We start from the raw sequence: 19,869 nt of genomic DNA on the forward strand, positions 1-19,869 counted from the left end.
CACAATAATCTCCCTTTTTTTTTTGTTTCGTAAACTCATGAGACCAAACAAGAGGTCCCGAATAACAGAACTCGAACGCGTTTGAACCGGCGGTGCACCTCAAGTTTGAAAGAATAGGTCTAAAACTACCGGACAAAACCAAAATAGGTGAGTTGTGTCCTCTACCGCCTTCTCGCAAAGAACACATGCTTGGAAACTGAAGCCCCCGTTTATTGACATTAATCTGGGTTTGAACACGATTCAGCGCCACTAACCACGCCAACACCTTTGCCCTTAGAGAGGGCCCATTACCCCATATACAATCAATGGAAAACCAATCCATCCCGGATGGCAATAAGAAATAGTAAACTTGCTTAATGGAGAACCTATCTCTGCTTGCCATGGCCCAGTGAAGCCACGGGCAGCCATGGCCAGGCCTAAGATCCCTGTCACTGAAGGAGCGAAGTGTTTTCCGCCACTCCAACCAGAGGGACGAATGACACACTGAACTGGGCGTTGAAAGAAGGGAGTTAGGTAAACTACCATATTTTTCCCTAACAAATGTAGCCCAAGAAGATGGAGATGTGGAAGCAACCCAAGCCCACTTCAAGACTAAAACGATGCTCCTCTTTCTCATATAGCCGGAATCTCCAAGCCGCCTCGCTGCTTCGGGAGAACGATCTGCTGCCAAGAAACAAGCGGGTACTTTTTGTGAGACGCATTCCCAGACCAAGAGAGAGAGAGAGAGCGCTTAAGGCAACCTAATGCGAGCCAAGGAGGGATTGACCACAAAGATGTGTTTGGTACGGTCAATTTGCTAAAAAATGACACTTGGATCATGCTTTTAAATATATATATATATATATATGATTTTTTAAGCTTTAAATATTTATTTTAAAAAAATTACACTGTCAAATTTCAAACTTTACAAAAAAACCTACTTGTGTATCCGAATCAAATGATGCAAGAGTTCATTCTTACAAAATCAAATACGTTGAACACATGTATAGTCAGATTCAAGAAAAACATGAGAAATAACCCTTAAAAAACCATGTAGGCAACGATAGGCATGGGTCAGCATAGGAAGCTACTTTATATATATATATATATATATATATATATATATATATATATATATATATATATATATATATATATATATATATATATATAGAGAGAGAGAGAGAGAGAGAGAGAGAGTAATGGGTAGGTGTGAAATGATATGTGCTAAATGAATTTTCAGGGTTTTTTTGTTTAATTTTTAAATTCTAATGGTACAGATGTGATATATGTACTTGATTTTATAGGGATCAGCTTTTGAAGTTTCGATTCCAAATCATGGGTGGGTTTTTATAAGGTTAAAAAAATTAACAGTCTAAAATCTCTGTAAAATTCCAAGGCTCAAAATATCATTTTTTTCATAGAAAACACATGATCCAGGCGTGGATTTCTCATAAATTGACCATGCCCAACACATTTATGGGGTCACAACTGCAAAAAAAATACTGACAGAAAAACCCATTTAGCACGTATCATTTTCGCACCTACCCATCTCTCTCTCTCTCTCTCTACATATATATATATGACATATTTTTCGTAGTGGATCTGACCTTATAGATATGTAGAAATGGGTTTTGGATAATAAGATTAGGTTTCATAAACAAGCTCAATGAACCGAACAGAGGGTGTTCACGCTCAGCTCATTTCTTGTGTCGATCTAAGCAGAGCTTGAGCGCATGAAAAGCCTGAGCTAAATGGAGCTGAGTGTGAGGTTAGCTCATTTATAAAATATATATATTTTTTAGAGTTATAAATAATAAACTTTGAACCCTAATGCTACTAAACCTCGACTAGCTCATATTACAATCAATAATTGTTTTCAACTTGTAAACATAGGATTTGAACTATTCTCCATCGTCACTACATGACATAAAATATATGTAAAATAAATTTACTATTAACTTAACAAATCTATACGAGTCAAACCGAGCTGAACATTGGTTGTTCATGTTCGGGCTTGCCGAACCTATTTCACGAATTTTAACAAACTCTTTACGAGGTGTTTATCATCAGTCCCAAGCAATTAGTTGCTTCAATGCTAGGCATGTGAGCTATGTCACAAAGATACGTGTATGATGGGGGTTCGACCTAAAATTTTGAAAAAAAAATAGGATAGAAGGACATGAACATTTTTAATTAATAAGAAACTATTTTTTAAAATTAAAATATCAACAAACTACATATTTATTAAATTGTTACTAAAAGTTATTAAACAATTGTTAAAGGATGTTAAAGTAATATCAGTACGTGTACAATGTTCGTGCCTGCGTGTCCAGTCGTGTCACTAAGGACATGCAGCCAAAATGGTGTGTCCCTATGACATAACATGTGAACACAAGGACTACTTGGCCTGGTCAAGACATACCTTAGACTGGGTATAAGGGGTTCGATGACCGATCACCCATGTTTTAGGCTTGTACTTCATAGTTTCTTTTCTCAATGGCGTTTGAACATTCACCTCTTGCTCTGTGTTCGCTAGGGGTGTCAATGGACCTGGTTTACCCGGACCTGACCTGAACCAAACCCTATAGGGTCTGGGTATGCTGATAATAATAAAACCCGGGTCCGGATCCAAAGGTCTGATTAATACATGGACCCTGGTATAATTTGTGAAATTTTATACCAGACCCAGACCCAACCCGAGTTCCGATTAAGACCCACAAATTTTTAATGTAAAAATGATAAAAAAATATGGTTTTAATTACCGGGTCTGGTTCATGTAATTCTTATAAGGTCTGGGTATGATTTTTCTTATAATGGACTTGATTAGACCCGGATTCGGACCCGATACCATACCTGAAAATCGGGTTCAAGTCTGGTTCTACCTGAGTCCCAACCGAACCCGACCTGTTGACACCCCTAGTGTTCACCATGTTCTTATTATTAACTTTTTATATAGCATTAATTTCTTTCATTCTAGAACATGCACATGCTAGGATGCATGTGCTAGGTATGTGAATGGAGACTAAACGTGTGATAGTGCATAAGTGAAAGGTGTATTTAGTTGTCTTTTTTGAGGATGTGTTTAGCTGTCACTGATGAAGACCTTAATGGACCAGACGGTCATAATGATTCACCATTACGATGCCCTCCTAGGACGTTGGCATGTCACATGCATGCCAGATCAGTGTGACACTGGCCAATTACATGACAGCATTGCATGGGACCTACAGCAATATATTGCAAGCCTTGCATGAAATGCAGTCATGTGATGGGCTGTCTCATAGCCGAGCACTTTAGCGCTCACTGGATCCCCTTTCCCTTCGAGTTGGGATCCACAGAACTTAAATGCTCGGCTATCTTCTTAGTTTCCTTATATTGCATAGAGCCAGCGTAGCCTTTTAAAACTTGCATTTATTTGGATAAGTAGATGTGTGTGCAAGTGCAATAAACTGGTGCCATCAAAATTTGTGTTAGAAAATCCAGATTTTTGGCTTAGAACCCAACGGGTCGCTCACATGTGCTCGAGTTTGCGGATAGGAAGGTCTCCATCTGTTTCTAGTTTGAGTCTCCATGGTGGGTCCCACTTCTGCAAGGTGAAGCAAGTAAGGGTAGAGGCGGGGTGCTCATGGAGTTTTACACTGTCAGGACAGCGATCGGGGTGTATCACAGTCTAAGACCTAGGCACCGCATCTGAGATCAAAAGAGCGGTTAAGTGACATGACTAAGTGTCATAGCCAATCACATGATAGCATTGTATGGGTCCCACAGTTACAGGGAGCAGATCAGGTCATGCTGAACAAGAGCGTTTTTGCTCATGCCAACATCGTGGCCATCCGATTTGCATTTTAAAAAGCTCAAAAGTCAACAAAACCACATGTCATTCATCCAAAATGCAAACAGATGGCCACGATATCGGCATGAGCAAAATGCTCATGTTCAGCATGACCTGATATGCTTCCCAGTTACAGAGTGCAGGCCCCTCATGAAATGTGGGCAGACTATGACATTTATCCATGACAAACACTACAAGAAATCTGTGGATTAGCGACGGTTGTAATCCGTCGCTAATCCGTTGTAAATCTGTTGTTGAACAGTTTAGCGACGGATAACTTTCATCGCAATTTCCTAGTCGCTAATTAGTGATGGAAAATATATGTCGCTACTTTCATCGTTAATTTGTGATATGAATTAGCAAATGCCATGATTCATCACAAGACCATCGTTAATCCGCAGAGATTTGGTTTTGCGACAGATACACATCTGTCGGTAATTCTATCGCTAATGTAACAATAGAATTGTGACGGATTACAATTCATCGCAAAACATTGGCCGATTCAATTTTTCGACGGATAAATATTTGTCCCTAATCCGTTGCTAAATTGGAGGCCGATACTAATTAGCGATGGATAATATCCATCGCAAAAAAAATAATTGTTTGAAATATAATTATCAAGAATTTTTTTTTCGTTATACAATTTATATCCTGTGTATAAAAAATAAAGTACACATAAAAATTAAATATACAAAGCAAATGAAACAATTTATCGATCCACTATAATCCTCGTCAAGTTTTAGTTATTTACAAGTGAATATTTATAAAGAGTTTCTTTTGAAATAATAAAAAGGTACAACAAATTCAACACATGAATCTAATCATCGCCAAGATTCTGAGCATTATCTTCTTCATTGTCTCGATCTGCCCCTTCATTCATGCCTCCATCAGCTTCTCTACGCTGATTATCTTCAGCATCCTACAAGAGAAAAGAAATGTTAGTATTGATAAACAAAATATAATAAAATAAATTATATGCAATGCACCTAATCTAAAGCAATCAAAGTAACATGAATGAATTACACATAGACTAGCTAGCAATAAAGTGAAGGACATTAACAAAATTTAGATATGTGTTGTAAGGCTGACAGAAAAAAAATTGTAGTGATTCAATCATGCAGATATGTATTCTAAGGTTGTCAAAAAAATATCATAGTGATTCAAGCATGCATATATATGTTATAAGGTTGACAAATAAATTTCTTATGTATCACAATCATGCTTATATGTGTTCTAATGTTGTAAAAAAACTCTCATAGTGATCCAATTATGCATATATTTTTTTTAAGGTTGTCAAAAAACTTTCATAGTGATTTAAGCATGCATATATGTGTTCTAAGGTAGACAAACAATTTCATAGTGATGAAATCATGCTCATATATGTGTTCTAATGTTGTCAAAAAACTCTCATAGTGCTTCAAGCATGCATATATGTGTTCAATGGTTGTCAAAAACTTTCATAGTGATGAAATCATGCTTATATGTGTTCTAATGTTGTCAAAAAACTCATATAGTGATTCAATCATGCATATATGTGTTCAAAGGTTGTCAAAAAACTTTCATAGTGTTTCAATCATGCATATATGCGTTCTAATATTGTCAAAAAACTTTCATAGTGATTCAATCATGCATATATGTGTTATAAGGCAGTCAAAAACTTTCATAGTGATGAAATCATGCATATACTAGCTTGAAATCTAACAACATGAAACAAATGACATGAAACTTTTATACCTGACAGATAGCTGCAGACAAAGTTTCTCTGTTCCAAAAAAAGTTGTACAACTCATTACGGACAATGTCGAAAATTGTTTCATGTAAATAATCATGCATTGTATCCTTAACAAGCTAGCGAACACCATCCCAAGAATTAGTCGTGTCAATCCGACACCTGGAGTTGATGCTGGTGGGAGAACTCTGAGAGCCCTGACTGGAGGAGGCAATGACTGGCGTGGTGTTCATATTACTCTCAAACCCGAACACACGACCCTTTTTGGGTTCACCGGTTGTAGTCACCCATGTTGTAGGATCAAAAGGCGAATGCTGAGTGGAGTCATCATCATATTGCTCTACCATCTGTTGCTCGTATGACTTCTACAAAGTAATGATTACAGTATGGATTAATAATTAAGAATTACAATGTTTATGGTGACTTGTATATTACAATGTTTATTAATACAATAAATGCATACCGTTGTCGTTCTTGCCTTCTCTGATACAAACTCTCTCGTGCTCTTATGTTTATGTGTTTCAACAAACACATCCTTGTAAGGCACAATGCCTCCTTTTTCCTGCTTTTTGTGAGGTTAAATGATAAAAAAAATCATTTAAAAAGTATACAATAATACTTATAAATTTGATAATATATATTGATGAGTTACCATTTTCTTCAGGTGTCTCCCAAAAGTCCTAGATCCATCTGTGTATAGATGGGCATCAAACATCTTCGCTCGATTTTGTGCAGCCTTTGTGGAGCGATTTTGAAATTCATGCATCGCCCACTTGTCTCACATTGCATCTCAAAAAGCTGATCTGATAGTAGGAGGGTCATGGCCCTTCCACTATAGTGGATCATCTATCCCACCAGATGCTTTTATTACTGCAGTCTTCATATTGTGCAGCATGTCTACAAATCGACTAACGCGAAATGATTCGAAGCCTATAAATAATTTCAAAGCCTACAAATAATTTCAGAAAGTTAGTAGACATGACTATAACAAAAAATTAAATATGAAACACATTAGCTATGATAAACGATTGTATACCATGAATGAGAACCATAATCCGTCCAACACCTCATTCGAGTACTCTTTTCATTAAGCAACCAGTCCTAATAGATGTTGAACTAGTGACTGCCTAATCTCTTATATTACTTTTTATGGCTCGAACCTTGTGCTACACATAAATTGGTACACATTAACTATCGATATATATTATTTATAAGATAAGTATTGGATAAGTGAAAATGAAATACTTATGGTCGATTATCGATATACATTATTTGAATAAGTCATCGTGTGTCAGAGTGAGAAGACTCTGCATCCAACGTTGTCTCGTGACATGTATGAATAGCCAGTATAGGTGGGTCATGTGCAGGCAAAACATCATCTAAAGAAAAATGAGTTAAAAATTCACACAATGCGCATTTAAACTAATCAAGTATACAATTAGTTAAATGATATACCTATCAAAGCAGCCCGTGAATATGAAGGCTGATGCTGGCTACCACTGAGTACTCGACCACTGTAACCTCCATGAACCATATTCTAACAAATAAAAATTTTATTTGGATTAGTTACACAACTCTATATCTTTATGGATACATAATCAAATAAAAAATAACTCCATGCAATACATTCAAACATTGTAATACATTCAAATCATTATAATATATTCAAATCATTCATAACAAACATTGCAATACATTAAAATATAAGATATGACATCACTTGCTAATCATGGATAATTTATCCTTAACTTGCAATACAATTGGATCAGTTACACAACTCTAAAAGATTGCAATACATTCAAACATAAGGTATGTATTACAAGATGTGTTTTACTAGCTTGAGTATGATTCTTCATCACTTATTTGACTTTCATATTCTTCTTCTTTCTCCTCCTCTTCGTTCTCTTCTTCTTCTTCATTGGGCGTCCATCCACTTGATATATCATTTGGATCACATTCTTCCATACGCGTGCAATCAAACAATAAAGATATGACATTCATACCATGTGCGACATCGTGACCATAAGAAAAGTCATACATATCATCTGATTGATAGTAATCACCCTCTTCAACAATCTTGTCTTCCTGTAACTGATTATACTCGAGGTATAGTTTAGACTTCACCTTACAAACTGCCCACCATTCATTTTTATTTGACTTCCTTGTATTCGGATATAAAGTATAATAAACTTGTTGAGCTTGCGAGGCTAATATGAATGGTTCATATGTTTCAAACTTTGATTTATGATTCACCTCTACAATGCATGAGGCTTTGTCCACTCTTGTTGCTGTGAGACCAAACCAATGACACTTGAATAAAGTTACTCTATTATTTATGCCTATGTAAGTCAACTTCATTATTTGTTCTATAACACCGTAGTAGTCATGTTTATTTTTACCGCAACTGATATCCTTGACACACACGCCACTATTCATCATTGACTTGTTTACACCGGTCTTTTGTATGAAATTGATAACCATTTACGATGTACCCATTGTAACATTGCACAACTTTGGTCAAACCTTTTTATAAATCACATATTTCTTGATCATTAACATCACCATGGCGAACCTACAAGCATAAACAATGATTGTGATCACGACCAATTAAGTAACTTATTATTGTTTACACGAAAAGAATGTATGTCATCCTCCTTACCAACTCTTTCAATCATGCCATAAACTTATTTTCACGTTCTTTCTTTACTTCTGAATCACTGAGGTATGAAAGTTTTCTTCGCAACTCTTTATCAAATCGTGTGCACTTAACAAATATTTATATTACCGAACCATGTAGGCATGTATAGAACTTAGTGTTACATTTTAAGTATACTTACTCGATTTAGGGGTCGATCGTTGAGCAATTAAAAAGGATATAGATTTATGTTGTGTCTTGCTCTTGATCTTTCAAGAGTCTTGACTGACAACTACCAAAGGCATACCCAAGTGGTTGAAATATCGACAGTTTGTCAGCTACAATAAATTATTCTCCATCATCATTATGAGGTGGATAAGTGCAATGTGTTGGAATATGAGGTTCAAAGTACATAGATGAGAAATTTGAAATCTCTTTTAAAGTATACGCCTCACAAATAGAACCCTCCATTCTTGCTTTATTCTGAACCTTTTTTTTTAGGTCAAACATGCATCTGTCAACAATATACATCTCATAATACAATAATTTTCCAATAGTATTGAAGAGAAAAATATAAAAAAATATATACCTTTCAAATGGGTACATCTACCAATATTGCACAGGACCACCAACCCTAAGTTCATATAAAAAATGTATGATCACATGTTTCATAACATCGAAAAATGTTGGCAGAAATATATTCTCTAGCTGACAAATAGTAGTGACGACAGAATCCTTGAGGTTCTTTACCTCAGTTACTACAACTTCCGACGTGCATAATGTTCTAAAAAATCTACTTAACTCGGATAATACCCCCCATATAGGTTTGTCTAATATATCATGAAATGCTAGGAGAATCAACCATTGCATAATGACATGACTCTTCAACCCATATAATTGTTTATCGTCTGTCTTTACAGCCCGAGCAATGTTAGAGACGTATCCATCTGAAAATCTCAATTGTCTCAACCATTGACATACCTGCTTTACTTGATCTGGTTCAAGCACACATATTGCCTTTGGTTTCATTACTTTGCCATTGTACTCTTTGACTTTCAATTTTGATGTTTTTCATATTACTTTTAAATCCGTACGGGCTTTCGAATTATCCTTTATTTTCCTTTTGACATTCATTGTCGTATTGAACATGTTATCAAACATATTTTTCTCCACATGTATCACATCCAAATTATGTTGTATTAATAAAGTTAGCCAATATGGTAGTTTTCAAAATATAGATTTCGTTGTCCAATTATGATCCTTCCTAAATCTAAGAAAGGGTGTTGGACTACGGGCATATGTTAGTCCATATGGAAAGTATCACAATTAGCTTAAAATCTCTATGCCAGACAACCTTGTAGGTGAACCTTTCATTTCAGTTGTGCATGCTCGGAACACATTCCTTTGTCGTCGGAATGGATGGTCGCTGGGTAGAAATCTATGGTGATAATCAAACCAGCACGACTTCATTCCATGCATCAATCTAAAAGATTTTGTATCATCAATGCAGTACGAACATGCCAACCTCTCATGCGTGCTCTAACCAGATAACATACTATATGTAGGAATGTCACTGATTGTTCATAGAACAACAACCTTCATATTAAAGTTTTGTTTTTTGTGAGCATCGTACGTGAGAACACCGTCATCCCACAATATTTTCAGTTCATCAATCAATGACCTTAAATATACATCAAGATTTTAGTTTGGAGAGGTCGGACCAGGGATCAATAGAGACAAGAAAAGATTTTGACGCTTCATACACAAGCTTGGAGGAAGGTTGTATAGGGTGACAAATACTGGCCAACACGAGTATAAAATTGATCTACCCCCAAATAGATTAAATTCATCTCTACATAAACCTAGCCTAACATTTCTCACTTCCATTGCAAAGGTCTGATAAGTACGATTAAAGTGCTTTCAAGCTTCCACGTTAACAGGATGCGTGATTTTGTCTTCATCATGTCGAACTTTATTTGCATGTCATCTCATGTGTTTAACTGTCCTCGAAGACATATACAATAATTGCAATCTAAGGGTGAGAGGGAAGTAGCAGAGCGACTTGTATGACATTTCTTTTGACCTCGTGCTACCATTGCCTCTTGTCTTTGGCTTGAATCGAGGATGCCAACAAGACGAATATGATCGGTTATTTTCTTGATCTTTGAAATACAACATACAGTGATTTGGATAATCATCTATCTTTTGATACCCCATACCTAAAGTGTTGACCACAACCTTTGCACGATAGAAATTTTATGGCAATTTCTCATCTTTGGGCAACATACTCTTCATAATAGAGCATAGACAGTCAAAATATGATTGACTCAAATTATACTTGGACTTCAAATTCATTAGTTGAATAATTACATACAAGATAGTGTGACTCTCGCAACCATTCCAAAGTGGTTCATCAGCATCTCTAAGTAAATCATAAAATTTACTAGCTGCTGCTTCCTCTACCCGAGTTCATACATCACTAGGACCCATAGCAGAACTCAGTTTTGGTCCTATGGCATCAAATATCAAATCTACATATGAATTATCGTGCACCACATCCACCCGTGCATTAAAATTATTCTAAAAATCTTCACCATGAAGCGTCCAATTCTGATAATCACTCACAAATCCTTCATGTATAGGTGATGTATAATACCATGAGGTTCTACAAATCAATTATTCTTACACATCGTGTAGGGGAACCTGATCTGACCTGTGGGATCCACTATACTAACACTTGCCAGTGCAAATTCAATAAAACTATCAACATCATCTATATATTCAAGGATACTTCATTGTCAACTATCCTATCGTACATCCATTCACAGTTTACAGTTATTTGGGGCCATAGATGTTACAAATACTATCCTAACCAGTTAAAAGAGAATCATAAGAATGCTATGATGAAAAAAATATCTAATTTATCATGCATTCATGGTGAATATAATGATTTGATATATATATATATAATGTCATTTAATTACAAGAATTATGATGCATGCATTGATAACTTAATATTTTCATGTGCAAAACTATTCATTTGAAGCATTGATAACTTATCATTCATTTTCATGTGCAAACCCATTTATGACATGATATATTCATTTAAAGTATATTTTTATGATACAATTTTGCATGGAAGGCATAATCAAATTGAAAATAACTTCATGCAAGCATAGATACAGTCACATCAAACATTGCAATACATTCAAATTATTCATATTAAAACAATGTCAGACATGTACTTGCAGCAAACACACTCCAATATCCCGCTAACTACTACCATGACTAGCATGAAATCCGAACTCAAAAAATAAGAGCACTTCTATTTTCATACATTAAAATCATGCTCAGCATGATCTCTGAAATCCATCAAAGTAGTTCTAGATATCCACAACTAAGTGAGTGTGTGAACAGAAAAATGTTGCATCCAAGAAAATAAATAACCTGTAATGCGTTTGTATCACTTACTCATCACGAGTATTTACCCGATTTGCATGTTATTGCCTTTGCATTTTTTTTTCATTGCATTTTTAGCTGCATGTGATGCTTAGCACTAAGCATCGCACAATTAGCTCAACTACGTACCTGTAAAGCACATTTATATACGATTGTGAGTCGACTACAGAGCGAGGCTACTGGAACAGGAGGACAACAAGGTCAGCGGCATGGGTCAGTTGTCAGGCCGAGTTCAACCCCAACCTTGACTGAGAGGGAGGTGGGCTCGGCTACCTGGTTGAGCCTGACTCCATCGGAACAGAGAGAGAGAGAGAGAGAGAGAGAGAGAGAGAGAGAGAGAGAGAGAGAGAGAGAGCAGGGAGGGCCCAAAGGAGACGGGGAGGAGCGGCATGGGGCCACCTGCTAGACCCTTCCCGCATACAAAGAGAGGGAGGAAGACACGACAGGGGGACTGTCGACCTTCCACCGGCCCTTCGATAACCAACAAAAGGGAGAGGGTGTCGCAAGGGCCACCGGCCCCTTGCCGGCTATTCGAAAAACCATAATAGAGAGAGGGAGACGACGGGGAGGTTCGGCCACTTGTCGGCCCTCCGGCCGACACAGAGGAAGAGGAGGGTGCGACAGGGGCTGTCGGCCTCCTACCGTCTTCCAAGCAACATAACAGAGGGAGCAGAAGGGTGTGACAGGGGGTCGTCGGCCTCCTGCTGACCTCTCAGCGAAAAAACAGAGGGAGAGGCAGGACACGACAGGGAACTGTCGGCCTCCCGATGAGCCCAAAAAGATAGGGGAATGAGGGATGGTGCGACAGGGGTCGTGAGCCTCCTGGCGAGCCAACAAAAAAAAAGAGGGAGGGGGGCGGGGCACGATAGGGGCCATCGACCTCCTACCGGCCTCTCGTCGAGACAACAGAGAGAGGGAAGAGGGGAAGAAGAACCAAAATATGGGGGAGATGAGGAGAAGGGAGAGCCGCGACAGGGGGCGAACGGTATCCTGTCGGCCTTTCGGCAACAGAAGAAGAAGAAGAGAAGAGGGGAAAGAGTGTACCTCGGAGAGGATGAGTGTCGGTCAGTATGGTCGGAGAGGGAGGCGGTTGTCGAAAGGGGGGAGGAGGTCGTCGGAGAGGGAGGCGATAGCCGGAAGGGGAAGAAGGAAGGGCGAGCAACGTGGCGAGAGAAATGAATGAATGAAAGAGAAAGGGAAAAGAAAGAAGGCTCACATTAGGGTTTTACGAGAAATTTAACGTCGGATTAACGACAATAATTTCAATTTTAGGAACGAATAGTTTTCTCTTGTTAATCCGTTGTAACTTTGCGACAAAAATAATCCATCACAAATTTTCGTCGCTAAATAGTCAATCCCTGCTCCTATGCATAGATCTTGAGTGCAATATCTTTGTGTAATAAATCAAGAAAAAGAGATGGAGATTTGAAAGGCAAGCTGAGGTTGGGCAAATCCCTACCAGTTATACAACGGTACCTTTGGGATTTGAACTTTCAACATCCCAATACAAGGTGACGTGCACTAGCTGCTCCTATCAAGCAAGCGGAGCCCTCCTTTGGTGAGAGAGAGGTTTTGGCTTAACACTAAAACCTGAAAACTGTTTTTGAAGCTATGTTGGTTTCAGAACAAATATGATCATCCTCGTGCACCCTGCCATTTCTTCTGTTGATCATGAGCTTCAAATGTTTGCACTACTATTAGTTCAAGTTCTTAACTTTAGTTGCAATTTCTAAGAATACTAGTTCAAGTTCATGAACTTGGCTGCATTTCTCTAAGTGCCAAACATGCCCTCAATGATATTGTCGCATACATGAATTTTCTTTGAAAAATTTAAAAAACAAGCCCAACTTTTAGTCTATTTACAATTACACACCTAACGTTTGAGATGTTAATAATACATAGCTTGTTAACAAAAAAATTCTCCAAAGTTAGGCGTGTGTTTGTAATATTTCAAAAGTCAGGCATGTGTTTATAAATAAACCAAAAGTGAAGTATTTTTCTGTAAATTTTTCAATTTTCTTTTTTCTTAAATAAGTGGCATGTCTTCCGATGATCAAATGATTTTTTTTTGTTAAATGTCATATCATGCTGACTGATTTCGTTAAAAAACCAAAAAAAATGGCATGATGCATATACATATTTACAAGTGAGAAGGGGTGTCAATTGGTCGGGTTTACCCATACCCGACCCGAACCAAACTCTATAGGGTCCGAGTATGTTGATTAGGGATGGCACTGGGGCGGGGGACAAGGTTTTCACCCCCGCTCCGCCTCAAGATTTTATCCTCGACCCCCGCCTCTATCCCCGGCGGGGGAATGGATTTTATCCTCCATCCCCGCCTTCATCCTCGTTTCATGTCCTCCATCCCCAGTTCAAACGGGGATGAGGCGAGGCGGGATGGGGATATTGCGGGGAAAAGTGGTCGGGGCGGGGATCGTGGCGGGGACAGGGAAAAGTGCACGTCCATCCCCGCCTCCACCCCCGGACGGGGATGGATTTTAACCTTCCTCCCCGCCTCCATCCCCGTTTCATACCCTTCATCCCCGGTCCAAACGGGGTAAGGCGGGGCGGGGCCCCGCTTTCCCCCGGTCCAATGCCATCCCTAATGTTGATAAATAATAAGACCTGAGTCTGGATGCAAAGGTCCGATTAATACATGGACCCAGGTATAGTTTGTAAAATTTTATAGCAGACCAGGACCTCACCCGAGTTTCCATTAAGAACCACAAATTTTCAATGTAAAAATGATACAAAATATTGTTTTACCGGGTATAGTCCAGGTCTGGGTATGGTTTTTCTTATAGTGGACCTGATTAGACCCAGATCCATACCTAATATCATACCCAAAAATTGGGTCCAAGTCTGATATTACGTGGGTTTGAACCAAACCCGACCCGTTGACACCCCTACAAGTGAGGCATCAATATTTTATAAAGAGAGCTTCTCAAAACCTATGCTTCTTGGGATCGCATTCAGAGCTGGGGAAGGGACCAAGTTAGTATTGAATATCACTAAAAATTGGTGATATTGAATATGCACCACATTGCGTGTTCTCTATTGTGGTCCCTACCTGAATTGAAGGAGGCAATTCGGTCAAGAGGAGTGAGCAAAATGTGTGGCTCTGTGTCCCCACCAAATCACTTTGGGAAAGTGATTTGGCATCCTCACTGTCCATCAACGTACAAGGATCGAGGGTTGAAAGCAATGGACGGTGAAGATGTCAGTTCACATTCTTAAAGTGATTTCACAGATCATCCGCTCACAAATTTTGGTGATGTCAACTATGGTTGGTGAGGATGCACTTCCCTTTTTTTTGTGTTAGCCAACCCAATGTTATTGGCTGCAACAACGGAGAAAAAAAAAATGTTTATTGTAGCCAATGTTAGAGGCCACCTCCAATTTGGCCCGCCATACTTGTGATTGCTCTGCATGTCTGGTAGGAGTAGCTAGCACACTTCACCTCGTGTTGGGATGTTGCAGGTTTAAAACCCAATGGTATCATTGTATAACTGGTAGGGGTTTGCTCAAGGTTGGCGGGCTTCTTTGAGATTTGAGGCCATCCCTTAGGGCTTCCTATTTTTCAAATTTTGGAGTACTCCATGTAGGATGGGTATATGGCACATGCTGAGGGCCTCTAAAATTTGAAGTCCAAATAGTGTGAATAAGGATATTTAAGTAATTATTAAATTATAATTTAAAAGTTATAATTTAGGCAATTTTAACAAGATAATTATCTAAACATAATAATAAATTTAGTTACTTATCAAAGGGGTGCTCTTGATAAGTTTATTATTAATAAAAAATATATAAAATTACTTGAATGATGATACTATTACCCATAACGAGAATTTTTTTGAAGATATTGAAATGAAAAAAGTGAATAAATTGTTAATAATTTAAAAGTGAATTCATGAAAATATAAAGGAAGAACATTAAAAAGTAAATAAGAAACTTAAAAAAATATTTAGAAGGGGTACCACAAATAATAGCTGATGATTCTATCAATGTTTAAGACCCAGGACATTGGCAACAATACATATAAAATTACAAAATTTATTAGTTGACTTGTCACAGGACCTCAGTTATTCACATTGAAACCTAATAAAATTTAATTAGCTAATAAAGAAAGTAAATATTGGAAGAACCTTTAGTAATATTAAAAAGTTATGAAACAACAAGTGAACACATTACTAACATGAATGCTTGGGTTAAATTAGATAAAAGATTATTATAAAAAAAGACAATTGACAAAAGTATTTAAAAAAAATTAATAGAAAAAAGAACATTGAAAAAAAGTTTTGATAAGGTTTATTGCCGTTGTTAAAAAAATAACCTAACATTTTGTGAACGTAATAAGAAGATATATCAAGAAAACAATAAAAAAATTTAAGTTTAATTGAAATGATAGAAAAATTTGATCCAACAATAAAAAACATACGAGGCATATTAAAAATAATGAAATATAAAATCATTATCTTGGACATAACATAAAAAATGAATTGATATTATTGTTAGCTAATAATGTTAAAAATATTATTATTTTAAAAATTAAAGAAGCAAAATATTTTTTAAAATTAAAATTAATTAAGTCATATCTAAGAACAATTATGTCACAAGAAAGATTAAGTGGATTAGCTATGCTATCTATTGAAAGAGATATAATGACAAAGTTTGATTATAAAGATTTAATTAATACATTTGCATCATTAGCAGCAATAAATATAGATTTTAGATCATATTTTTTAAACTATTTTATATTTTTTTGGTGTAGTATGATGAATATATATATATATATATATGTATATATATATAACCCAATTAGTAAATATGAAGGATATTAAGAACTTAAGGAAAAAAAGGTGCAACCCCTTTAATAAATAATAGAATTTTTATGTATAATGAAAAAAAAATTAAGACCTTATTTGGAGGTTTCTCCTAGGGCCTCAACTTCTCTTCAGCCACCCTTGGGTCTGCCTAACCACAGCTTTTGCCTTTCAAAAAAAGAAAAAAAAACTTTGCTTGCCATACTTACGATTGCTATCCTGGTAATGTAAACCTATGGTGCATCCCTCAACTCCTAGGGAAGCTGCCTTGCTTGCATTTATCGGAAGGAGGTGATCACATGAGAACTCCAACTCAACCCCCTGGGTCAAATACCATCACCTTTCATTCTTCCTAAGCTAATGCCCATATGCTATGCTTTTGATCTTATATATATATATATATATATATATATATATATATATATATATATATATATATATATATATATATATATATATATATATATATATATAGAGAGAGAGAGAGAGAGAGAGAGAGAGAGAGAGATATGCAAGGGCTGTTCACTGTTTGCCATGAAACATGTTTTGATGAGCTTTTAGGTTAGATATCGAGGTTGGATCAAGTACATTGAATCAGCTATTTTTTAAATAAATGCAAAAAATACTAAAAAGTAAATTTTTTTTATTATTGTAATATTATTTTCTCGCTAATACAGAAAGATTCACTTGAGTATCCCTATTGGCCGATACAGCTGAATCAGTGGCCCAACGATTCAGGGCTGACACCGATACTGACAGTATTGGATTCAACTTGGGTTGGAAATCATTCACTTCTTTTGCGATGTAACGGCAAGAAACCGTTGTTATGATTCATACAGTTCAGTTACGGGCCGAGAGCAGTGGCGAAGCTAGGGGTGGGCATGGGTGGGCGGCCGCCCACCCTAAAATTTGAAACCGAGTCGACTCGTGACTCGGAAAACCGAGTCGAATCGAGACTCGTGAAACCAAGTCGATCGGGACCCGGGGTCTCGATGAGTCTAGAGCCTGCCAAAAGGGGCGAGGGGTAAAACCCTCGCCAGTTTTCTAAAGCTCTGTCCCTTCGTTCCGGCGTTCCCCTTCTGTCACAGGCAAGGTGGCAAACCCCATTCGCCGGCAACCCCTGTGCTCTGCAGTGCCGCCGGCCTCTTTTCGGTGAACCCGCGGTGGCGGTGCCCCCCTCCGAGCTTCTCCCTCTCTGCTGCAATCTTCGGCGACGCGAGGCACCGGTGTCGCAGTCAGTCGGACCTTTGCCAATCTCCGGCGACCATCGCTAGCAGTTTAAAGAAGACCCTCTTATCTCCTAAATTTGAGGGTGGGTTTTGTTCATGTTCAGTGGCTCTGGTGATACAGTATCCAATTATTCATTCTACAGGAGCAATACAGGCCAACCCTTCAATTCGGTTTTTGATCCTTTCTTTTTGGGGCACCACTAAACGTGGGTCTAGTTTCTTTCCTCCTTTTTGGGTGCAACCTCATTGGAAGAGTCAATCTTGCGATCCTTTCTTGGTCATCGTGCATGCATAGGACTCTCTTTTTGTGCCTGCTAAAACAAGGTATGGATGTCTATCAATGTAACGAAGGCAACGAATAGTGTATCTTTATCTACCAGATAGTTGGTGTGAGTGAATTGCTTGTTCTCGATTGTCTAGGATTCTTGTAGTGAGTAACTGTGGCCATTGACAGATTTTAATAATTGGGCGTTTGTATTTTTTGTCTAACAGGCATTTTTATACTCTTTTTGCTTGAATTCTGCATATGGTGCATGTTGGTCATCATCGGTGTCATAAAAAATGTATTCAATTTTTAGCTTAAAGCTTTTTCTGGGTTCTACGGCCAATCTTGGTGGTTAGAGGCGGAGCTATTTATTATTTATTTATTTATTTATTTTTAAGCCCAGTCCTAGCCCAGCTCAGCCCTGACTGCAGCAAATAGTTTGATTTGTCCATATAAAATAGACTTTTATTAATAATTGTAGCCATTTTTTATTTTATCTCAAAAAAAAAATTTTGGGGGCGCTGCCCCCCGAACCCCCAACTATCACACCATCTTTTTTTATACACCCCTGTTTGCCCACCCCTCACATCAATCCTAGCTACGCCACTGGCCGAGAGGTTCCACATTGACCGCGGTCCTATTTCAGTGTCCGGCCATGATGTAAGACTTTTTGAGCACGTCTTCTTGCCCATCAGAGAGAGTTTTCCATTGGCTTTGACCTTGCAGCAAAAGAAACACATCTTGTATCGAACTTGTGATGTCCTTCAACTTGGACGCCTTAAGATGACCCACTTCATTGTATGCACCACAAGACTTATATCAACAGACAATCTTCACACCCAGGTCCTTGCTGAACTGAAACTTGCTGTCAAACTGAATTCAACATCTCAGACTGGACCAGCATCAAAGTCCCTCACAAACAGAACCTTCTTCCAACTTTGCTGAAGGTTGGAATTCAAATTACCACATTCACTATGGCTTTGATGGAGACATGGACCGATGCCCTCTATCAAGAGATATCCCCTGAATATTCTACCTACCTATCAAGATCAAGATTCCTATTACTGGAAGTTTAGAAGTTAAATCAATCTCTTGGTGGTGAATTAGGACACTCCATGGCTTGGGGCCATTTTCTCTAATGCTTATCCAGTGACTTTTGTGTACAGAGGCATTTATATTATTATTAGCAAAGGTGGGACCCTACATCACGCTCAACCATTAACTTTTCTGCATTTGAAAGGGAAAAAAAATAGACGATTAGTATATTTCACTGATATTACTAGCAATCGTGCTTAAAAATTTGATAGCAATTATGCCATATAAACTATTATATTAATACCTCATTCCTGTATGCTTTTTTGCTTTGAAAGTATCACTTTGTTGCTAGATATCATCAAGGTATGGTAGTGGATTGGATTCAAATATAATAATATATAAGTGCTTGTATATCAAACCCCAGATGAACTAAAGAAGCCATGAATATAATTGGAATATAAACTTTATGATAGTAGATGAGTGTGATTCAGTAGGGACCCAATCATATTCATGAGCAACTTCAATTTTTTTAGCTTTGAATATTTACAAAATTTTTATGAAGTTGATTTTCAAGCCTTAGAAAAACCTGTTAATTTGTCATAATGTGACGGACCAAGAGCCAATCCTTATAAAATTAAGCATTTAAACAGGGGCAAAACCAAGAATTTAAGCCAGGGTGGGCACAAATGCATAGTGACTTGGGAATCGGCTTGCGGGGAGGGTGGAGCCGCTGAATGGAGAGAGTGGGGGCTTGGGCTGCCTGGATGTGGGGTCGTGGTGGGGAGGAGACCACAGCGGGGTTGCAGGGAGGACGAAGCCAGAGAGAGAGAGAGAGATTTCAGGGAAAGCCAAAAGGAGAGGAGCATCCCGACTTTGTGGT

This window comes from Nuphar pumila, chromosome 11 (assembly GCF_984573655.1).
Source record: "Nuphar pumila chromosome 11, dmNupPumi1.hap1.1, whole genome shotgun sequence".
NCBI classification, from domain to species: domain Eukaryota; kingdom Viridiplantae; phylum Streptophyta; class Magnoliopsida; order Nymphaeales; family Nymphaeaceae; genus Nuphar; species Nuphar pumila.